Raw genomic sequence first — 25,860 nt, 5'->3', positions numbered from 1 at the left:
AAAAATTCACTTGACAATCTTTTTGAAAATTTCCATACAATACGTCAGTTTCTTAACCAAAACCAATTGTATCACTTCAGAAGACATGGATTAAACCACTAGAGTCGTATTAACTTTATGCTGCCTTTTTGTCTTTTTGGAGCTTGAAAGTTTGGACCCCATTGTCATGCACTGTACGAATATATTAAAATCATATCTCCATCAAAAAATCTTCGTTTCTGACTTCTTTTGTTATCTTTTAATTGTATTATATACAGTGCTTTCATAAAGTCAAAACTAAAACTAAATTTCACAGACCACATCTCAAAAAAGATCATGTAGATTTACACTCTACAATATCAGGAAGATAAGACCCTTCCTCTCTGAACATGCCACACATCTTCTTGTTCAGTCACTTGTCATAACTAGACTGGACTACTGTAACACTCTCATTGCAGGCCTCCCTGCATGTGCAATGAGACCCTTCCAAATGATCCAGAATGCAGCAGCACGTCTGGTCTTTAATGAACCAAAGAGCGCGCATGTTACACCACTACTTGTCTCTCTTCACTGGTTGCAGGTTGATGCACGAATCAAATTCAAGACTCTGATACTGGCATACAGAACAGTCACTAGGTCCGCTTCAGCATATCATTTCTGCAGAGCTACGTGCCCACTAGAAGCCTGCGGTCGGCAAAGGAACGTCGCCTTGTTGTACCAACACAAAGAGGCTCCAAAACACTTTCCCGGACTTTCGGCTTCATCATACCACGTTGGTGGAACGACCTTCCCAACTCCATCCGTGAAGCTGACTCACTTTCTGTCTTCAAAAACAGCTTAAAAACACATCTTTCCATGAGCACGTAATCAGTCACTAAAAAAAAAAAAAAACTTCTTGTGCACTTTAATCTTTTTTTGAATACTACTATTCTGATGCTAGTGAAACTTTGTAATATGGCACTTTTTCATACCACTGTCTCCTTAAGATGATTTAATTATGTGTTCCTCTTTTGTAAGTTGCTTTGGATAAAAGCTTCGGCTAAATGAATAAATGTAAATATAAATGTAAATAAAGTATTCAGATCCCTTCATTTTTTTCCACAAATTTTGTTATATTGCAGCCTTATGCTAAAAAATTTTAAATTATTATTTTTTTCACATCAATCTACACTCCATACCCATGATGACAAAGCTTTTATTTTGACACAGAAAAGGCAATGTGTATTTGACAATTTACAATGTTCAACATTTCTCGAAATGCTGTAATCTCCTCCTTTTCTGTTATTCTGTACCGCGTTTGTAGATTTGTATAATAACTAGAGCCCGACCGATACTGATTTTAGAGGGGGAAATTCACAGATTTCCGATGTGGTGGCCGATATAGTAAATATTTCAGCTGGAATGAAAACGGACCTTTTCTATGTGGATTTTTCACTGATTTTGCACTGATATGACTATGCAAAGGTACTCAGAAGGCTTCTTTCTTAAACAAATATTTTTATCAAAGAATATTTGACATTATTATTATACATTGTCAACAAATTCTAGAAATGAACACTGAGAAAATAAAGAATAAATAAAAATACAAAAAATAGCTTAATAAACATCAGTACTGTATATGTTCAGTATCAGTCAGTTGCTGACCATATAAATAAAGAAGAAATAATAATACAATAAATAGCTAAATAAATATCAGTACTGTTTAGTATCAGTCAAATGCTGACTATTTTAATACTGCCAGTCAATAAGGGGCAGGTTGTAAATCAAGAAGCATTTACACCTGCCGAAACAAGAGAAAAACAGCAGCAGCAGCGGTGTTACACGTTTTCTGCTATACAAGTTCAGGGGAAACTTTCAACGGTTGAAAACCAGACTTTTAAATATTACATTTTGTAAATGACACGACTGGAATTGTTCGGTTGAAGGGGGTACCAAACTGTGAAACCTGAACAAAACAGTTTGGTGAATACATGTTTACTCATTAGCTTCCACTCAGCTGACAAGCAATGAAAGTAGCTACGTGGTTAGCTAGTTAGTTATAAGATCGGTGTCATGGAGAGTAAAAGATGGATGTTGTTTATTTACTTTCCAGCATTGCATATCACCAACTAGGAAACAACGTAGCGTGCAATCAACACTCAACAGACACAATCCACCACCACACCGTTGTCTGCTGAGCTGCAAAAAGATGCTCTGAGAAACTATAGCTGGCTAACATAACAAATAGATGTGACATGGTTGTCAGGGACAGGGTTAACGTTATATCAGTCATATTGAAAAGGGAAAATGATGCGGTCATTGTTTATTAACTTTCCAGTATGTATTTCACAAACTAGTTAGCAACTTACCGTGAAGACACCGCTGAACTCCGCACTGTCTGCAGAACCACTGTCAGCTCAGCTCTGTAAACAATGGAGTCGGAGCGCACTCTGCTGGACAAACTACTTTAAGACATCAATTCTAAATCACCCCAAGCATCGTTTTCTGCATTATATGTTCTGTTAAAAAAGTTTTCATATGTGTGCATATCGGAAAACATATACGCCGAAACGATATATCTGTGAAAGGCTAATATCGGACAACCGATACATCGGTCGGGCACTAATAATAACTTGTAACTGTTACTAATGTTTAAAATTGCACGAATGATTGAACCTGCATTACTTTGATTTCACAGTACACATGAACTGATCTGAGAGAGCTGCCATGCGTGTGCACACGAATCAGCGTGTCACTGTTTTGTTCTGAATCACACACAGACCATGTTTATCTGTCTTTAAACGACAGCCTTTTGTGGATTAATACTCACATATGACCCACTTGCCATTTTGATGTTATTTTGTTTAATTGTGCAGCCCTGAAGGATCATGAAATTAGTCTACTGATGTGCTCTTTATGAAACTTAATGGCCAAATGAAAGCACATTAAAATCATCGTGATATTGGTACATTTTACTTCTTCAGTAGAATTATCTTGATTATATCGTTAATATTCGATATATCACCCAGCCCTAATTGGAGGTTCCCAAGAGCACTGTGGCCTCCATAATTCTTAAATAGAAGAAATTTGGAACAACCAGGACTCTTCCTAGAGCTGGCTGCCTGGCCAAACTGAGCAATCATGGAAGAAGGGCCTTGGTAAGAGAGGTGACAAGAACCTGATGGTCACTCTGGTTGAGCTCCAGAGATCATGTGTGGAGATGGGAGAAACCTGCAGAAGGACAACAATCACTGCAACACTCCACCGATCTGGGCTTTATGGCACAGTGGCCAGACAGAAGCCTCTCCTCAGTGCAAGACACACGAAAGGCCGCTTGTTCAGAGCCCTCAGGACCTCAGACTGGGCTGAAGTTTCAAAGTTATAAAAAATCTGGTTTTTGTTTTGTCATTATGGGGTACGGAGTGTAGATTGATGTGAAGAAAAAAAAAATTATTTAACCTTTTCATGAGTAAGGTCTAAATTCCCCTGCAGTGCCCCCTGGAGTGAGTTATTTTTGCACGTAACACTGCACAGCTGGTAGAGGGGGCAGAGTGTAGACAAGTATTTTTTTAAATTTTATTTACATTTTTGATCTCTTGTCATTAAAACATAAAAATACTGTATATACAGTAATATAGTAAACGTGTGAACAAATGTGTTATATCTGCTGTACTGTATTTGTTTGACATCTCAGACATTGTGTGTGTGTGACAAGCGCTAATGTAAACAGATGTGACTGTGTGCATCCGATAATCGCGCTCAGCATGTGTTCACTGTGAGTATACGAGTTTTAAACTGTTATCTTGGTACTTTTGTGATAGTTTGGCTCTCTGTTTCAGAAAACAGATGTATTATATGCCTGAAAAGACTGTTTGAGTTGCTGTTTGTGTGAATGAAAACTGCATCTGCACAAGTGTTGTCATGGTACCACAATTTCAGTAGTCGACCCCGATACCAGTGAAATTTCACGGTTCTCGATACCAATTTTGGTACCAAAGCATAAATATGACAATTTGCTATTGAACACACCTGTTTAGCCTATTTAAAAAGTTACTTTTCAATGTAAATTATAAATGAAATCAAAAAGAATTCAAGTGTCTCTCAATCAAGGATGCATTGGTTAAGTGTTTTTAAGTAGCGCCCTACTGACATCTGTTTTATTCTTTACCAAATCATGTTTTCCTTTTTGTTATTATTATTATTATTATAATTTTCCAGATCTCCATGTTTTAGTTTAATTTCATTTCATCATCAAAATGATGTCTAATCTATTCATTCTGAAATCTTTTAACAAGTGAAAATAGAACTTTTCAACATGTCATCACTGTATTTTTTTTATTTTTTTTGACAAATATTTTATTCAACAGCAGTCTTGCTTGTGATATATTGCTTAATAATTATTATTATCATTACAGTGAATATTACATTTTACTATACAGTTGTAATATATTTCTGTCACAATTTTTTCAATTTCAGGGCTCTAGCTTATATTTTGAAACGTGCTTTTATTATGACGTGCATTTTTTGCCTGAATCTTCACTTTCTGGATAAACAGTTTGCGACACTTAAGTCACGTCTGAAATCTCATCTCTTTACACTGGCCTTTGAGTCTAACAAATGTAATGTATGTCACAGTTTTGGAGTGCTTGTATTTTGTGTATTAGATTACTGGTGTTTGTGTATGTGGCAATTTTTAAATGTTATGTTTTAAACTGTATTACTGTGAAGCACTTTGGTCAACTCTGTTGTTTTAAATGCTTTATAAATAAAGCATTTAAGATTAAAAATTGAGATTAAAGCACAAATTCTGTGATTTCATTATATAAATATATAGTTTACATGTGCTGTGTGGTTCACAGTAGATTAGTGCTCTGCTCTGTCATCTCATACATCATGTCATGAATGATTCTCGATATATATGAGCGGTTGGAATTCTATATTTATTCAAAGTATGCATCTCTTCTACACGAGTCTTTAGCGGTTTAACAAATCACACTAGGACATGTCACAATTTTAATTTGATTAATTTTGTCCATTTCAGTGTAAGGAGTAACAGAGCACACACTCAAAATGAGCATTATAAAGCAGTCGTGTGTCAGTCATATTGCACGCTGGTACCGGATTGAGTCGGTGCTTGGTACTATCAGTACTGCAGAAACACTGGTATCATTACATCTTTTTTATTTTAGTATCAACTTGGTACCAAGGTACCGGTACTTTTGACAACACTAATCTGCACCTAAGCAGATGTGGCTGTATGCATGGGAAGATCGCGTTTAGATCTGATGGCTGTGCATATAGAAGCTGTGAACTGTTATCGTGGTACTTTGGTGACAATTTGGCTGTTTGTTACATAAAATAAACATTATGTGCTTGAAAAGACTCTTTGAGTAACTGTGTTTGACGAATGACAACCGCTACTAATGTAAACAAACATTTCAGCACGCATTGGAGGAAGATCGCGCTTGATGTATTGACTGTGCGTATAAGAGCTGTAAAATTTTTATCGTGGTACTTTGGTGACGAGTTGGATGTATGTTTATAAAATTAACATATTTTGTGGTTTAAAAGACTATGAGTACCTGTTTGAGCGAATATAAACTACAGTCACTTGAACAGTGTAGCCTGTGTCGGTGCAAAAGCCAATTTGAATCTGGCAGCTTGTAACGTAACTGGCTGTTGCAGAAACACATATGTGTGATGCTACTTGGCAGGGCCCAGTTATTAACCGTCACATATGCGTGACGGTACATATGAAAGGGTTAAAGCATTTTAGCATAAGGCTGCAACATAACAAAATGTGAAAAAATTGAAGGGGTCTGAATACTTTATGAATGCATTGTATAAGTCTACTAATATGTTACAATGTGCACACACACATTAAAATACATAGGTGCACAAAATAATCATTATGAACACAGGGCACTGGATGTTAAAAGTCTGTTTTGTAGAGTCCAGATAGACCTGAGGCAGATGTTATTTGGCTCTGTAAAACAGCAAGCTGACTCATTGCAGACCCGAGGCATGTATTTGCTTTTCTGGCAACATATAGTGAGTGACTCAGTTAAGGACAATTAGATCTCACCTTGCGTTGTGACCACCTACACACATCCACGGTCTAACCACATCACCCAGAATGGGCAAGGTAACATCTCAGTACTTGGACAATTTGAACTGATTTTTCGAGTGATTGGTTACAAACAGAAGGAGAAAAAGCAAGTGAACACAAAAAACTATACACGGATAGCCTCAAGACTTGGGTTACTGGGCTTTAATGCCCAAGTAAACACAAAGCTGTTAATGTCACATTATTTTACCAAAATCAGGTGACAATCTCATAAGAAGGATTTTGTATGTAAATAGTGGACACATAAAATGGCAGAACCAGTATAACATGAGGTCGGTCATGTTATAGCAAGCAGTGAATTAGTTAGGCATGTGAGATGCCATGTTTATTCATCCAGAAATCAATTAATCCGCTATCCTTTAAGGGAGAGCTTAATAATCAGACAGCTACACTCTATTAACTCTGTTAAAAACATTAAAGCCGGGGAGGTGAATATGAGAGAGAGAGTGAGAGAGAGAGAGAGAGTGAGAGAGAGCATTGCTCTCTGTATTTTACTTGTCATTTGTTTGTATTTTATTATCAATTTTATTTATTGTACTGTATATACATATTTTTTAATGTTTGTAATATGTTTATTACTAAATGCTTTGGCAACATTGTATACAGTCATGCCAATAAAGCCAATTTGAATTTAATTTAATGAGAGAGAGAGAGAGAGAGATTTGCATTATCAGCACTGAATTTGGGGGGGAAACCAGTGGAATTCTGATAAATTAATTTAAATATGTTCAAATTTGTTAACGAACCTGAGAGTACCAGTTATTATCGTTAACGAAAACTAAAATGAAAACTAAATAGAAACATTTTCTTTGACTGAAATGAAAATAAAAACTGAAACTAAACTAAAATACTTATTCATGACTAAGGGTGTAACGGTGTATTGTGGCACAATACATCGCGGTTCAAAAATGTGACGATATGCATTGTGGAGACTGGACTTTTTTTTTTTTTTTTTTTTTATATATTTTCCACTTATTATTTTACAAGCGTCTGTATCCAATACGCGCAACGTCATACGTAATGCTGGCATTCACATGGAAATCACGTCATGCACACAAGGAGCTCTAAAATTCTATTACTAACTGAATATGCGAGAACTGAAAATGAAACCATGTAAGCGAATGTAATACAGGGAGCAGGAGAGAAGCGCCGTTTTAGACAGGAGGGATCTGATGTCCATCTGATGTGTGAGAGTTATCTGCTTTGACTCTAAAATTTAAGTTTACAGAGGTTTAATGATAGTGCCATATTAATCTACTATATATATATTCGGCATATAAATATATATATATATATCTGTGTATGTATATATATATATATATATATATATATATATATATATATATATATACTGTGTATATATATATATATATATATATATATATATATATATATATATATATATATATATATACATATATATATATATATATATATATATATATATACACAGTATATATATATATATATATATATATATATATATATATATATATACACACACACACAGTATATATATATATATATTTATATGCCGAATATATATGTGGTAGATTAATATGGCACTATCATTAAACCTCTGTAAACTTAAATTTTATATTATATATATATATATATATATAATAATGCTATGTCAAATGTCATGTCTGATTTGATTTCATCAGTACATTACAGAAGGGTTTAAGTAGGGACATTATTCAACTGGATAGGCATGCGCTTCCATGAAGTATGTATTTTTGAAAATAATACTTAATTGTAATCAGAGACAATATAATTTTAGAAAAATATAGCTTTAATTTAAAATATGTTAAATGTATGTAATCAGTGACAGTGTGTAAGCAGCATATGTATCTAACATAATTCTGTATTTTCAGTAAGCAGAATTATTAGCTAATATTTTCATTTGGTGTCACTGTCCCCATTGCCCTGTTCTGGTCTGATTTTTAATCCCAGTACATCTCTAATGAATCATATAACACGTTTAATAACAGTGCTAAAGTTTAAATATTTTGCATATGTCTTTAAAATAACAATAATAAAACTTTCAATCTTAACTTTTCTTGATTCAGGTTTAGTTTAAAGAATCGTAAACTGAACCGAACCGTGAGTTCAACATCGTGAACTGAACCGAATTGTGAGATGAGTGTACCGTTACACCCCTATCCAAAACTAAAACAAAATAAAAATGATCATTGCATTAATTTTAGTTTTTGATACACACGGTCAATATGGGTAAAGTGGGACACTTTTGGAAATTATACTGTTCTAAGCACTTATAATTTAAATGCCACATAACCTGGTATTATACTATTATATTATTACTTTACCCATCTTCATCCTAAATATTTAAATTTGAAACATTTCCAATCCACCTTAAATATAAAAAATGCCACTAGATAGAGGTAACAAGTCTGTCCTGAGAAATGTAATGATGTTAGAGATACATTTTAAATAATACCAGTAAACACTTTAGATTTGGCAGCCATAAAAAACTAAAACTAAACTAAACTGTGACTAATAAACAATGAGAAAACCAAAACTAAACTAACAGACAAAGTGTGAAAACCAACAAAAAGTAAACTAAATTGAAATGACAAATTGAATATAAAAAAGTAATAAAAACCAAATTAAAAATCCAAACCTATAATATTTTCAACTTGTCACAAGCTCCTTTAAAAAGAAAAAAGAAGCAAAAAACGTGGACGCAGCAAGGCAGTTATATTGGAAGTGAATAGGGCCAGTCAATAAATGTTAAAATACACACCATTTCAAACAGCCTGATCTCATGAAATTTTGGTGAACATGACAACATTTTTGCTATTCAAAATCTATGTGCTGTATAACACTTTTGGCTGCAGTTTTCCAATGAAATGTCCAGCTGGGGGCGCCAAAAGCAAGTAAAATGGTGTCTTATTCAGATGCGGTTTTAAGGTGAATTTTAAATGGATGTTTTTAAAACATACCTCCCTAACCTAAAACTTTTGCCTGAAACTAACCAAGTGTTTTAAAATATAAATGAGACGTTTAAAAAAGACATACTCACCAAATCAACACCTAAACTTAACCATCAGTGTTTTAAAATATAAATGAGACGTTAAAAAAGACATCCTTACCAAATCAATACCTAAACCTAACCAATAGTGTTTTAAAATGCAGAAGCGAAATGAAAAAGCACATTTTCTGAAGCAACCACATCATTTCGTGCTGCTTCTATGAATCTGTCATGTCACATGTCAGTTTGAGGTCATGGCTGGTCTTTTTTTTTTTTTTCTCCCAGTTTGGAATGCCCAATTCCCAATGTGCTTTCAAGTCCTCGTGGTCGCGCAGTGATTCGCCTCAGTCCAGGTGGCGGAGGACGAATCCCAGTTGCCTCTGTGTCTGAGACCGTTAACCCACGCATCTTATCACGTGGCTTGTTGAGCGCGTTGCCACGGAGACATAGCGCGTGTGGAGGCTTCACGCCATCCACCGTGGCAACCACGCTCAAAACTCACCATGCGCCCCACCGAGAACGAACCACAATATAGCGACCACGAGGAGGTTACCCCATGTGACTCTACCCTCCCTAGCAACCAGGCCAATTTGGTTGCTTAGGAGACCTGACTGGAGTCACTCAGCACGCCCTGGGATTCGAACTAGCGAACTCCAGGGGTGGTAGCCAAATGGCTGGTCTTGAACCAGAGTCCAATGCTCCATCAGGTGAGCTACCGCGCAAGCCGTTTGCATTGGAAAAAGTGTATTTTTGTACAAGCATTAAAATGTATAATTTTTTAAAAGATGCATTGGAGTAATAGTGTCATAATCAGTCATTGAAGTCATGATTTGAGTGAAAGTGAATAAATCACACAGTTGTTGTAGCGCCTCTAGTGTTCATTTCACCTGGAAACTGCAGGGAATTGTACCTGGAGACATGTAAAACAAGTTTTGCAAAACTGTATATAGAGTCACGTTTTCACAATGAGACCAGGTTGGTTTGAAACGTATAACCACAAGACGTAAACATTACACGTGCTGACAACATTTTAGTGCGATTAAAATGAGGGATTTACCGGCATTGCGCTTAGCCTACCATATTACAGGGTTTACTTGACAACGTGTTAGAATATTGTAAATAACTTTATACAGATAAAGTTTGCAAACGATTTTACAACACTAAAATCATGTTAAAGAGCACCTATTATGGTTTTTCAAATATGACCTTTCATGTAGTGTGTTATATAGCTGTTTGTGAATGTAAAAAAGTCTGCAAAGTTTCAAAAAATCAAAGTGCATGACAAATGGAGTTATTGACTCCCAAAAGAAAGAACCGATTCTGAACACCTGAAACGAGTCGTTAGTAATTCCAGACTTACTTCCTGTACTAACCTACGTAATTTAGTAACAAAATACCCGCCTCTGGTTTTCACTGGCTGCTCGCGAACAGCTTTGACCCGCCCTCAAACACTACACTAAACGGTAGACCAATCACAACAGACTGGGACATCTGACCAATCAGAGCAGAGTAGGCTCTCTGAAAGGAGGAGTTTAGAATGAATCCTTTAGAACGGATCTTTGAACGAGTCGTTTTTGACACTGGGGAAAAAAGGTAATGCTGCAATTTAAATTATGAGCAAATTAAAGTGTTTTTTGACCTTGGATGCATGTAAATCTATTGTATGAGACCTTTAAAACAAAATTAGGCACGTTTAAAAACCATAATAGGTGCTCTTTAACAAATACGTTTACTTTTTGTGGCTATAATTGTGAAACAATGTGTATTTTAGTGTTTATTGACTGGCCCCATTTGCTTTACTGTAAAAATAAACAACAGATTGCACAAACTGCAGCTGTGTTTCCACTGAAGGATGAAAGCAGATGTTAATATTATATAATGCATTGTGTCCAACATTCAAAATTAGATGCAGCATCAAAACAATCTGTCACATTTTAAGCATGCGGCGTGAAATGCAAACAGAAAGCGTTGTAAGATCCTATTCCACCATTGTAAACATCACATTTCTCTGAACTGTTAATAAATGCGTTATCAGATCAGATGCAGATAGTATGGAAACATGTGGAAGACGAGTACCTGTCATTAATTCTAGTGCTAATATGCATAGCAACACTAGTGCATCAAGCCTTTTTTTACAAACTGCAAATGTTTCTCTCTTTATCACGCGCTGTTACTCCTTGTATTGAATATAAGCAGCACTACTCACGAATCGATAAGGCAGGTGGTTTGAAATCGGATGTAGGTCCTTGTACACCGCAGACAGGCTGCAGCTGTCTTGGCTCACGACTGATGTGTGTTTGTGTGTAGCTGCTACACGTCTGCGCAGCTCTTCCTATCGTTCATCCGGGCACTTCGGGAACTTCAGAAGAAGGGGAAACCTTTGTCTCATTAATATTAATGATGTCATGCAGATGTTACTTTGGGTACGCTGGGTACTTTCAACAAATGCAGCCTAATTAACCCTTATGCGACCTTCGGGACATTTTTGTCTTTGTCATTTTTGTTTTTTCGATCATTTTGGCTGTGCTAATGCCAACAGCATAATTTTTGCCAAAGGTGTGTGTTTTGGGGGGAATTTTGAAATTTTCAACCTCAGTTCCTATAATACACCTATAATACACTGTGTACACAAAATAGTTACACTCAGCACCTTAGGGACAAAAATGTCCCCACTGAAACCCATTAAAACTGCAATATTTGAACCCAGTGCCATTAAAGCATAAAATCATGAATTCTATGATATTATGCTTTTATTCTGGAGCCCTGGCTTCAAAATTTAATTTTTTTATATTTCCCACCAGATGGCGCCATTTTTCTCATGTTTAGCCTATGGAGCAAATACATGCTTTTTCCATATTTCCTGTCTGCTGTATTATAGAGCACTGCAGGCCAGCTGAATAAATGATGAAACTAAAATTGTGTGGGTGTGTTGGTATGGATGTCAGAGTGTGTTTTGTTTGTGTGTACTGAGAAATGTCTGTGTGTGTGTAAAACAACAGTGACATTATGTAAACAAACTGGCATTTAAAGGGTTAAAATCCTGAAAATGAATATTTGGTATTTTTGATCAGGACTGATGTTGGTTAGTAAAAGTGGAAAATAATATTAATATATAATATTTTAATGGCAGTTTTTTGACATGGACATTTTTGTCCTCTAAGGTTTTTTGTTTGTTTGTTTTTTTGTTTGTTTTTTTAAAATCTGACACTGCACAAAATATAATAATGCATCAAAATTGTTGTTGCTAATCATTGACATATCCCAGACTGAGATAATCCAAAAAAATAAAATGTAATTTTTTTTTTTTTTAAATCACCTTCGCATTTAGTATATGAAAAAAAAAAAAAAAAAAAAAAAAAAAAGAAAACAATTTTTTTTGGGGGGGGGTTATTTTACATAAAAAAAAAAAAAAACCAAAAAAACAGTGGCATTACATAAACAAACAGGCATTTAAAGGGTTAAAATCCTGAGAATGAATGAATATTTGGTAGTTTTGTTCAGGACTGATGTTGGTTAAAAAATTTATATATAATTTTAATTATATAATATTATTATGGCAGTTTTTTGGCGCGGACATTTTTGTCCTCTATGGACCTCTGAGTATCTTTTTTAAATTGACGCACAAGGGTTAATCTTCATGACCCAAGCCTTCGAGATAGTAGGATTCAGATTGTTCTGCGCAGTTTTGTCTGCAATCTATCCGGGTACTATTAGCAATCTGCGCAGCTCCTTTTGCTACCAGAGACAGTTTAGCCAGAGGCCATTTAGCAGAGAAGGGCCACTTCTATTAAAATGAATGCGAGAAATCTGAACGCCCAACGGTCAACGGATGTAGAAAAGGAGGTCCCGCCTTACAGGTAAAAGAGCCAATCATCTTTTAGATACAGACATCGCCTGTCTATGGGATCAAAATCCCGTTAAAATTATTGCGGTCACGGATCCAAAAATAATAAGCGTGAATCAAAATAATAAGCGTGAATCAAAAAATAATACATGCTGATAAATCAATAAGTGCAAAAATAAATAAAAAGCGCAGATCAAAATAATTAGTGCAGATAAAAAAATAACAAGCATGAATCAAAAATATATAAACTCATTTAAAATATGCTGCAAAAAAAAAAAAAAACATAACCAAGGAAAACATGAATTTGTTTGCAATTCTGATGACTTTGCTTTAATTTTTTTTTTTTTTTTTTTTTTGCAGCATATTTTAAATGTGTTTATATATTTTTGATTCAAGCTTATTATTTTTGGATCCGTGACCGCAATACTTTTGACGGGATTTTGATCCCATACCTGTCAGTCAACTCGCTTTAGCTGAACCAGCCTACCCGAGAGCGTTCCATAGATGGCCACTAAACGGACTGACTTGTATTGAAAGCGACTTTGTTACTACTCATCTGAGTACTTCCGGTTCTAGCTTTAAACTATTACTATTAATTAGGACGTGCAGATGTCGATTGGTAACCTTCCAAATATCTAACCTAATTAATATTCATGAGATGACGATTAGTTTATTTGCCCACACTGTGTGCTTCCACTGCCACCCTGTGCACAAGACTAATTATTACAAGCTTAAAAGTTTTCTTATTGCTACAAATTTTTTGGCAGTTATTTCCATATTTAATTCGATATGTAATACGATAAATGAAATTATATAATCGTTTATTCACACTCAAGTCACACCAAACACGATTTTGAGGTATGAAAGGAATTGTTTGCAGTGTGTCCATACAGCTCTTTCCCATACAATGAAAGTGAACGGTGTAATTGGCTCCACAAGGACAAAAAAGTTCCTTGGAACTAGTCATAGGACTTATACCGTATAATCTAAAAGTCTTCTGAAGCCATACAATAATTTTGTGTGAGGAAAACGCAGAAATGTATGTTATTTATCTGTAATCTCCTCCCTCAGAGAAATTGTGACTGAATCACTGAAAGGAACAGGTTACCCAAAAATTCTTGATAGAAAAACTAAAAACAAAGATTTTTTTTAGAAGAATATCTCAGCTCTGTAGGTCCATACAATGCAAGTGTATTGAGACGAAAACTTTAAAGCTCCAAAAAGCACACAGAGGCAGCATAAAATAATCTGTAAAACTCCAGCGGTTAATTCCATTTCTTCAGAAGCGTTATGATAGGTGTGGGTTAGAAACAGATCAATATTTAAGGATTTTTTAAAATATAAATTCTCCCTGCCCAGTAGGTGGCGATATGCACGAAGAATGTGAATCGCCAAAAACAAAAGAAGAATGTGAAAGTGAAAGTGTAGATTGATAGTAAAAAAGGACTTAAATATTGACCTGTTTCTCAGCCATGACTATCATATTGATTCTGAAGTCATTGATGTAACCTTTGGAGTCTTATGGATTCTTATTTTTTTTTTTTTGCTGCCTTTATGTGCTTTTTGGAGCTTATTGGCCACCATTCACTTGCATTGTATGGACCTACAGAGCGGAGATATTCTTCAAAGTAATCTTTGTTTGTGTTCTGCTGAAGAGAGAAAGTCTTACACATCTGGGATGGCATGAGGGTGAGTAAATAATGGCTCAAAATCAGACTCAAAAGAACGATTTGTTCACAAATCACATCATAACTGCTCTCGCAAACGTACTAAATGCTGAGCTATGGCGGATTTTCAGTGAGAAACTGAATAACACTTTTATTGAATTCTTCATTTCAAAACCAAGCAATCAAATTCCTCTCAGTAATTCAGTTTTTTTTATTTTTTTATTAAAAAATCATATATTCATTTAAATACAGCAACCATTCAAAACATAAAAGTGAAAGGAAAAAAAAATCTTACTAAAATGCTTTTGAAATTTCACATAATAATTGGGTTGGTAATGTCCTATTAATTAGGATTACAACTTGATTCTTATTTTTTACATAATGAAAATGTATTATTTTCCAGTGATTATTAAGCAATCAAGCAGGTTTTTGGTGTACTTTCAGCACAGACACGTACAATAGTTATTTAATGCGTTCCGTAGTGGCAACACTACTTTTCATTTCAATACCAACAGATTTTAGGGAAGGTCTCCTAACTTGTTCAAAGATATTCAACCATCTGTCACAGACAACCTAAAAGGCTGCTGACAAAAACTGTTTGCCAATCGACATTTTAGTAATCCAGCTTTATCACAAGACTTTGTTAGTCTACTAATTTGCCATCATTAACCAGGAGTTGGACCTCACTTAAAATCTGAGACTCTTTTTAAGCAATATAGTCTGTTGCTTATTGTGAACTCCAAGTAGTCATTTTTCCATCCATGATTAGTTCTGCATGTAACGTGTCCCAGGCACTATTACCCAGAGCCAGTGTTCTTAGTTTTCAAGGTCTCTTCGTGAAGCCAGCTCTCAGCAAATTTCCCAGACTGCTCCATTAACTCAAACAGGCGCTTGTACTCATCCGGGTAAACGTCGCCTGTCAGGGTGTCATCAAGGAAGCCGAGCTTTGAAATTAGGTCTGACCCACTGCCAGGACTCCATAAGCTTTGGGAATAGAGGACACCAAAGGAAGCATATTATGGTAAAGACCAACATTTAGTATATGGATGTTAAAACCATACTTCATCAGCTTACTTAATTTGTTCAATCAGCCTGCTTTTCCTTTTGGCAAGGCATTGTTTAACCATCATGACCAGAGTGGTACCATTCAAGGGAGTGAGATGAGAGGTATACAAGTCCTCACGCGGGGTTATCCGCCTGGGACAGCTGGGGGGAAAAGGTGGAAAATGAAAAACGTATACCGAAACAATCGAAGTCTAATACATAAAGAGGACATTTTGTTGAAGCAATGCTTATTTATGTGCCAATACTTACTGTGCTCTTTGAGGTTGATGTTCCTTTTCTCTTGGTTGTTGTCAAAAAAGATGACAATGGCTCCTGGTGATAAGGACAAAGTAGACATTCAGTAAAAGACTGACACAGTAGAGTGTTGCTTATATTGGTTTTCATGCTTTAATAAATCAAACTTCTCGGGGGTATTGTGTTTACAGTTCCATTTGGTGAAGGGTTTAATTAACCCTTATGTAGCTTTGGGGGTCAAAAATGACCCCTTTTGAACTTTGCTTCTTTAAAAAAAAAAAACATGGTTTCCTTCATCTCAGTGGCATGCGATTTGGTGACCTTTCCTACATTTGCTGTCTATACACACACAGAAACAATTGGGCTGAATTGTGGTGGTGTGACAAAAAAAAACTCACACTCGTTGTGTTCGGGGTCAAATTTGACCCCACATATTTATAAAAAAAAAAAAAAAAAAAATCAATAAATCAGCGACGATGCAGAACACACACACAGAAACGAAGGGGTGATACTATAACACATCCACAATGCGTAACGCACATTCTCAGACACACACACACAAAATTGCACACAGGAATGAAAATTTGACACTATAACAGAGAGCATTATTTATAAAATTTGTCAAATAAAATCAGCCACAATGCAGAACACACACAGAAATGAAGGGGTGAGACTATAACACATCCCAGACACAAATGAAAGTATGAGGCAATAATACTTAGCACACACCAACACGCATACACAGAGACACACACCCACGCACATCAAAGTCTGAGTTTGAGACAGTTGATTTTTTTTTTCCACTGTGAGAAAGTTCACGCTTAGGGGTGGGAGCAAAATGTTTATTCTAAGTCTTATGTTTGTACACACAATTAATTATCACAGCTCATTCCTGTTCATTTCTGTTTATTGCGGTTGGTTTTATTGACATTTTTTATTAATTTATTCTATTGATTTAATGAATTAGGATGTTTGAAATAAATGACAGGTAACAAAAATCTTACTCCAAGTCTTTTCTTTGTAACACCATGGTCAGTAATCATAATGTGGCTGACACTTCAAACTGACACTTCAAAACACCTCAAACCACACACACAAAAAAAGCTTAACTTTGACAAAAATAGTGATTTTTTAATGTCTTTGATAATGTCTAACTATATATCCAAATGCAGAACTTGTGATAAGATCTAAAAAAATATATGTTTGCTACAACCAGGCACTTGAGTGGACCTCTGCAGCAATCTACTGGTTATAGTTGTAATTTCAGGTCACTTTAATTTACAAGTTTTTTTTTTTTTCAGCAGATGGAAGCAATCTGCCCCTAAAGCCCAAAGTATACTTCGCCTGTCCTTGTTCTGCGACGGTCCGCGCACAGTCTAACTCCTGAAGAAATGAATTGTAATTTTGAAACATGTATAAAATCATGATCACTCACATGAGATGAGGACTCTAGCCATATCAGTAACCTTATAAAAGCTGTTTTATTCTACATGGGGCAGGGGCGCCCTCATGGGGGCTGCCATTTTAGAATCACATGACCAGCTGAATACTACTCGCTTAATCTCAGTAACCGTCTTGTTATTGGACACTCACTCTTGGATTAAACGAATCATGGCTGATTGTGAATAGTGAACTTCTACAATGGCATCTGTAACTGAAAACTTAATTTTGAATGATGCTGCATCCACACCACTAGGTGTCACTGTAAGTCCAAGATGACACAAACAAAAAGTTACTGAGTGCACCTTTAAAGGTCTTCCACTGAAATAGCATTAGCCACATGACAGGCTTCATCTCTTAAATTTGGGCTATTTTATGTGTGCAACCATTTCAAAATATCATCAATGTGTGAAAAAAACACGGATCCTATTAAAATACATAAATAGAAGTGTTGATGATGATAAACACAGCAAGTAAAAAAAGTAGTTACATGTTTTAGATACCAATCGAATAACAATACACTAAAGCTGAAGTATGTTATTCCTGCGACACTAGCGCCACCAAACAGAATTGCAAAAATAAACGTTTTCAAAACAGCTTTCTGAATACACCCCCGTCTACCGTTGGTCAAACAAAGAGAGAGAGTCCCACCCCCAACTCACACCATTGGTTGAGAAGCGTTGTTGGGGCGGGTCTAAGCGGGTTACTCAAAACAGAGAAATTTTCATAGTGCCACAGAGACACAATGCTTACAATTTTCAAGAAAATGAACCTATGAATGGCTTACTAATAATTGTCTCGGCATATTAAGTTTGGATAGGAGAAAGTATTTTAACACAGAAAAATGAATATACTTAGGCTTTAACGTGAAAACCGTAAATGTAAACTTTTGTCCTGAGTCCGCTGAACTGTATGTTCAAAAAGCTTCTTTAGACTCTTTTTTTTTAGGCTTCTATATTTGTCAGTTGGAAAGCGATAAATAATCTTTTTTTTATTTGGCTTTGTCTGAAGTGCAAAAAAAACGACACAACAGCTTTTAGTCATGGTTTGTTAACTCGTTAATATTCATAGTTAAAAAAATCCACATCTACCGGACATTTCTCATTTTTCTCACAGGAATAAATGGTAACTGTGGTAATAGGGCTTTGCTTTCCCCCATGAGTGGGTGGGGCCTCCTTGCGACTGTATCTATGGTTTTACTATAGTAACTATATTTTAACCATGATATTTGTAGTGAAACCATAGTTATAATAGAGGAAAACGAAAACTGCGGTAATAAGAATCATAATTTTGTAGTTACTATTGTCTTACTACAAATACCAGTTTAATTATGGTTACTGAATTAAAACCATGGTTTAATCATGGAACTTGTAGTAAAACTATAGTAACCACAGGATTAACCATGCTTAATCTATAGTAAAACCATGGTTACTACATGGATACAGTATACTGAATTAAAACTATGGTTTCCACCGAAAAAAAAAAAAAATTACTTTTACTTTTCATAGTTACTACAATATTACTATAGTAAAACCATAAGTTCCGCACAAAAAAAAAAAAAAAAAAAAAAAAAAAAGGCAGTCATTATTACTATAGTAAAACTATGGTAAATGTATTGCAAGTGAATGCAAAACTATTTCAGAAAAAAAAAAATATAAAAATCCCACCCTGTGCTCTAAGGGGCTCCGTAGAAAAAGGAAACAATGTTGCAAAATAAAAGATGTCCCCAAGGGCTTGGTCTTCTAGTCTTACCTTGTGCAGTAACTCAATATCACAGGCCATCTGCCAGAGAACACTATGAGCTTGGTAGTTCTTATAATCTCTTGGACGGGTCACCAATTTCTATAAGAATGAGAAGAAAAGTCCCAAGTTCCTGATAATTTCATGATCGAAACCAATGGTTCTTAACCAGGGGCTGCTAGATAACTTATTTAACATCAGTTAGATTAAATATAACTTAAAACAACTAAAATCAAGATGTAGACCTATAACATGACAACATATTTCTCACTGGTGTATCCAGTATATAAAGTCAGGTGAGCTCACCTTGTATTCTTTCTGGCTGATGAACATGATCAGCTCCACACGTCCATAGCGAAAAATGGAAATGCGCTCAAACAGGCAGTAGATGAGCTTCCACAGCATGCTCCTCTCGTTCCTCTGAGAGAAGATTCCCACCAGCTTCACTGGGACATCTACTCAAAAAAATATAAATATTACATTTTATTATTAACCATCTTATAAAAAAAATGTTTACTGATTAATAATAATTATTAATAGTAATGGCTTGAAGTAATAGTTCACCCAAAAATGAAAATTCATCATTTACTCACCTTCATGCCATCCCAGATGTGTATGACTTTCCTTCTTCTGCTGAACACAAATGAAGATTTTTAGAAGAATATTTCAGCTCTGTAGGTCCATACAATGCAAGTGAATGGTGACCAGAACTATGATGCTCCAAAAAGCGCATAAAAGTATTTAATTTCATTTCAAAACCGACTGGTTCACTTCAGAAGACATGGATTTAACCACTGGAGTCGTATGGATTACTTTTATGCTGCCTTTGTGCATTTTGGAGCTTCAAAGTTCTGGTCACCATTCACTTGCATTGTATGGACCTACAGAGCTGAAATATTCTTCTAAAAATCTTAATTTATCTATGATGATCCAAAGAAAGAAAGTCATGCACATCTGGGATGGTATGATGGTGAGTAAATGATGAGAGAATTTTCATTTTTGGGTGAACTATTCCTCTGAAATCATATGGTGTGTAACAGTGGTTCTCGACTAGGAGGCCACAAGATGATTTAAAATTATTTTATAGAAGTTAATAAGCTATAATATAATAACAGAACTTGCTATTGTACATCATACAATGCTAAAAACGCTTAAAAATCAAGATGTAAAACATGTAAACTGACATCATATTTCTTATTTTAATTCAACATCCCCCTTTAACAACTACTGCTATTGAAGAACGCAGTTTTTGAAACTCACAAAATGAATTGCGATTAATTATTTTTATGTTTTGGCATTGAATATAAGGTTGAGAACCACTGAAGTGTAAGACATTACTCTATTTTTTGAAAGGTTTTAAAATATGAAAAGTGCTATACAAATTAATTTGCATTTGAATCTAACAAGATAATAATAGTTAACTCTCAGTGTTGGGGACACTAACCTGCTGACCAATGTGCTTCAGAGATTCCAAGATTAGAAAAGAGCTTCTCTGAGTACATGGCAGGTGGTTTCATGCTGCCGTGGCCGATGGGATCTATTTTAAAGAAGTCACAATGAACCACATCCAACTGCCCATCCAGTTTCCTCTCTAGATCCTTTGAGATAAAAGATGAACTATTAGGTAATTATCATGCTCCCAATGAAAGCCTGAGCAGAGCAACTGTGATTGATTTTACCTGCAGTTCAGGAAGGAAGCTTGCTTCACTCTCCAGTGCAACTACTCTTTGAGCACCATGATTCATCAGAGCACGTGTCAACACTCCAGGACCTATAGACAGAGATGCAGACCATGGGAATATTAGTGATAGACTTGGAAAGAAAATCATAGGGGAGGGTGAGTAATTTATGAAATAATTTTCATTTTAGGGTGAACTTTCCCTTTAAATAGTACTATATACTGTATGTACATTTGAAGTCAGAAGTTTACATACACCGTCGCCAAATACATTTAAACTCAGTTTTTCACAATTCCTGACGTTTAATTGTAGAAAACATTCCCTGTCTTAGGTCAGTTAGGATCACTAATTTATTTTACGAAAGTGAAATGTCAGAATAATAGTAGAGAGAATTATTTATTTCAGCTTTTATTTCTTTCATCACATTCCCAGTTGGTCAGAAGTTTACATACACTCTGTTAGTATTTAGTAGCATTGCCTTTAAATTGCTTAACTTGGGTCAAAAGTTTGGGTAGCCTTCCACAAGCTTCTCACAATAAGTTGCTGGAATTTTGGCCCATTCCTCCAGACAGAACTGGTGTAACTGAGTCAGGTTTGTAGGCATCCTTACTTTCACACATTTTTCAGTTCTGCCCACAAATTTTCTATCGGACTGAGGTCAGGGCTTTGTGATGGCCACTCCAATACATTGACTTTGTTGTCCTTAAGCCATTTTGCCACAACTTTGGAGGTATGCTTGGCGCTATTTGGAAGACCCATTTGCAACCAAGCTTTAACTTCCTGGCTGATGTCTTGAGATGTTGCTTCAATATATCCACATAATTTTCCTTCCTCATGATGCCATCTATTTTGTAAAGTGCACCAGTCCCTCCTGCAGCAAAGCACCCCCACAACTTGATGCTGCCACCCCCATGCTTCACGGTTGGGATGGTGTTCTTCGGCTTGCAAGCCTCACCCTTTTTCCTCCAAACATAATGATAGTCATTATGGCCAAACAGTTCAATTTTTGTTTCATCAGACCAGAGGACATATCTCCAAAAAGTAAGATCTTTGTCCCCATGTGCACTTGCAAACTGTAGTCTGCCTTTTTTTTATGGCGGTTTTGGAGCAGTGGCTTCTTCCTTGCTAAACAGCCTTTCAGGTTATGTCGATATATGACTCGTTTTACTGTGGATATAGATACTTGTCTACTTGTTTCCTCCAGCATCTTTTCACAAGGTCCTTTGCTGTTGTTCTGGGATTGATTTGCACTTTTCACACCAAACTATGTTAATCTGTAGGAGACAGAATGCGTCTCCTTCCTGAGCGGTATGATGGCTGCGTCGTCCCATGGTGCTTATACTTACGTACTATCGTTTGTACAGATGAACGTGGTACCTTCAGGCATTTGGAAATTGTTCCCAAGGAGGAACCAGACTTGTGGAGGTCCACAACTTTTTTTCTGAGGTCTTGGCCGATTTCTTTTGATTTTTCCATGATGTCAAGCAAAGAGGCACTGAGTTTGAAGGTAGGCCTTAAAATACATCCACAGGTACACCTCCAATTCAGTACACCTCCTATCATAAGCTAATTGTCTAAAGCCTTGACATCATTTTCTGGAATTTTCCAAGCTGCTTAAAGGCACATTTAACTTAGTGTATGTAAACTTCTGACCCACTGGAATTGTGATATAGTCAATTAAATGTGAAACAACCTGTCTGTAAACAACTGCTGGGAAAAATTACTCATGTCATGCACAAAGTAGATGTCTTAAATGACTTGCCAAAACTATAGTTTGCTAATATTAAATTTGTGGAGTGGTTAAAAAATGAATTTTAATGACTTAAACCTAAGTGTATTTAAACTTCTGACTTCAACTGTATTGGCATTATATTGCCCACCCTGCTCTCTAGATATCGGCCGTTAAAAAGCCAATATCAGGCCACCACTAGTGAACATGTCTGTGTCGACATTTACATTCAACTATACTGTATATTCATCAACAATTCCGATATTAAATCAGCTGACAGGATACAAACCTGGGTTGCACTCAAATATAACAGCTTTCCCATCTTCAATGTCTCCTGCGAGGTGGTCGGTCATAATTCTTGCAAGGGCAGGGTCCACAATAAACCGCCTCAGGCTTTTACAGGCCAACGCTTTATGTATTCTCATCCATGTCACCCAGATCTAAAGGATCGTACCAGCAGAGCGGGCGGAACTGACCCTTCTGGGGCACAGCGATGGCAGAGAGGTTCCTTTGGACGGCTCCTGTGGATGGAGAGGTTCTCTCCGCTTTGCCGGACTGAGATGTTGGCTTCCTCGCCCCAGAGGAGAATGAGTCAAGAGCATAAACTCTTGCAGAGGTGGACAAAGTCCTGTGTTTAGTTAAAGGCAGAGCGCTGGGTGATGCAGAACTTGATGTTCCACACAGAGTCCTTATAGTCAGGAAAAAGATTCGGCATCCTCTACATGTTGCCATGGTGACCAAACAGGCATAAAGCCTGAAATCACATACACAAAATATATTCAAAATAAACTTTTTCTGTTGCATTTAATTAATTTGAGACATTCTAATGTATTCAGTGCAAAACAGTATACACAATATATTATATATATATATATATATATATATATATATATATATATATATATATATATATACACTAAATTGCCAAAAGTATTTGCTCATCTGCCTTTAGAAGCATATGAACTTAAGTGACATCCCATTCTTAATCCATAGGGTTTAATATGATGTCGGCCCACCCTTTGCAGCTATAACAGCTTCAACTCTTCTGGGAAAGCTTTCCACAAGGTTTAGGAGTGTGTTTATGGGAATTTTTGACCATTCTTCCAGAAGCGCATTTGTGAGGTCAGACACTGATGTTGGACGAGAAGGCCTGGCTTGCAGTCTTCGCACTAATTAATCCCAAAGGTGCTCTATCGGGTTGAGGTCAGGACTCTGTGCAGGCCAGTCAAGTTCTTCCACACCAAACTCGCTCATCCATGTCTTTATGGACCTTGCTTTGTGCACTGGTGCGCAGTCATGTTGGAAAAGGAAGGGGCCATCCCCAAACTGTTCCCACAAAGTTGGGAGCATGGAATTGTCCAAAATCTCTTGGTATGCTGAAACATTCAGAGTTCCTTTCACTGGAACTAAGGGGCCAAGCCCAGCTCCTGAAAAACAACCCCACACCATAATCCCCCCTCCACCAAACTTCACAGTTGGCACAATGCAGTCAGACAAGTACCGTTCTCCTGGCAACCACCAAACCCAGACTCGTCCATCAGATTGCCAGATGGAGAAGCGTGATTCGTCACTCCAGAGAACACGTCTCCCACTGCTCTAGAGTCCAGTGGCGGCGTGCTTTACACCACTGCATCCGACGCTTTGCATTGCACTTGGTGATGTATGGCTTGGATGCAGCTGCTCGGCCATGGAAACCCATTCCATGAAGCTCTCTACGCACTGTTCTTGATCTAATCTGAAGGCCACATGAACTTTGGAGGTCTGTAGCGATTGACTCTGCAGAAAGTTGGCGACCTCTGCGCACTATGCGCCTCAGCATCCGCTGACTCCGCTCTGTCATTTTACGTGGCCTACCACATCGTGGCTGAGTTGCTGTCATTCCCAATCTCTTCCACTTTGTTATAATACCACTGACAGTTGACTGTGGAATATTTAGTAGCGAGGAAATTTCACAACTGGACTTGTTGCACAGGTGGCATCCTATCACAGTACCACGCTGGAATTCACTGAGCTCCTGAGAGCAGCCCATTCTTTCACAAATGTTTGTAGAAGCAGTTTGCATGCCTAGGTGCTTCATTTTATACACCTGTGGCCATGGAAGTGATTGGAACACCTGAATTCAATTATTTGGATGGGTGAGCAAATACTTTTGGCAATATAGTGTGTATATATATATATATATATATATATATATATATATATATATATATATTTATTTATTTTTATTTTGCTGCCATGCTGTTTTACATAAAGCAACATAATAAGAAACACGTTGAATTTTAACATGACTCCATACAGCACTTATTATGTATTGATGTATTGTATAAGAACCTAGCTGATGTGCATCTTATGCATTCTAAGACTTTTATGCAAAACACTCTGACCCGACCTCATTGTATATACTACACTTAATGCGCATTTCAGCTAGGTTACAGATAATATTCCCATACTAATGGCCATCAGCGCATGCGTTTGCAGTTAACATGGTTTGATAACAAGCGTATTGGCGACAGGGTTTTTCTGATCAAGCATCATAAAACATTTTAAGACAAATTAAATCCAAACTAACCTCAATAGACACGAGATATGTCCAAAAGATCAACATTAATGAAGCGATTTCATGCTGCGCAACACACGGTGTGTCTTTGACATCGAGTATGCATGTTATTGACCTGACAGTTTCGCAATACTATTGGTGGAGGCGCACACAACACGTTATTTTCCCGCGACGGTTAAAATCAATGCCGATCAAAAATGCGTCAGATTTGTACATACTACTGTCTTTAAATGTTTATATACTTGTAATAAGTAAATTTATAATTAAGCTATTGTACTTAATAAGTAATAAATAAATAAATAAATAAATAAAAATAAATAAAAAATACTTTAGCAAATACGATGGTTTCGCCGTGAACAGTATTATTTTAATGTCATATGTTTGTCCAGCAAACACAGAAGATTCCCCTAACGTTAGTATATGATTCCCGTTTGGTTAGTTTTATTTTTTATTAATTTTATTGGAACCAATGCTCTTTATGTTTCATTTTTTTTTATTTATTTATTTATTTATTTTTTTTATTAACATAAACGAGTTTTTTTTTTATTTATTTTTTAGGTTACTTTAGGTTTTATTTATTTATTTTTTATTTTTTCTGTGGACCTACAGAGCTGATATATTTTTCAAAAAATCTTTGTGTTCTGCTGAAGAAAGAAAGTCATTCACATCTGGGATGGCACGAGGGTGAGTAAATGAAAATGTTTCGTTTTGAGTGAACTATTCCTTGGGTAAACCTAAATACAAAATGTTATTTAATGGTTACTCTTGGGTTTATTTTTTATAACTTTAAACTAACCTTCCCCCCGTTTTTAAATGATTTTTCTTTGT

General features: G+C 36.1%; 1 protein-coding gene and 1 pseudogene across 1 annotated transcript in view; both read right to left on the bottom strand.

Moving 5' to 3' along the window:
- Positions 1–11,404, bottom strand: part of LOC127411464 (consortin-like) — a 45,485-nt gene extending 34,081 nt beyond the window's left edge. The window contains exon 1 of the mRNA XM_051647048.1: positions 11,284–11,404. The gene's annotated coding sequence lies outside the window, so the exon portion shown is untranslated. The remainder of the gene's footprint in view (positions 1–11,283) is intronic.
- A 3,124-nt stretch (positions 11,405–14,528) lies between these two features.
- Positions 14,529–25,176, bottom strand: LOC127411475 (dimethyladenosine transferase 2, mitochondrial-like; annotated as a pseudogene).
- Between the last annotated feature and the right edge of the window lie 684 nt (positions 25,177–25,860).

The sequence above is a fragment of the Myxocyprinus asiaticus genome, chromosome 20, assembly GCF_019703515.2.
Source record: "Myxocyprinus asiaticus isolate MX2 ecotype Aquarium Trade chromosome 20, UBuf_Myxa_2, whole genome shotgun sequence".
Classification (NCBI taxonomy): Eukaryota; Metazoa; Chordata; class Actinopteri; order Cypriniformes; family Catostomidae; genus Myxocyprinus; species Myxocyprinus asiaticus.
Note: the sequence above shows the minus strand (reverse complement) of the source record. Positions and strands in the feature narration are given on the sequence as shown.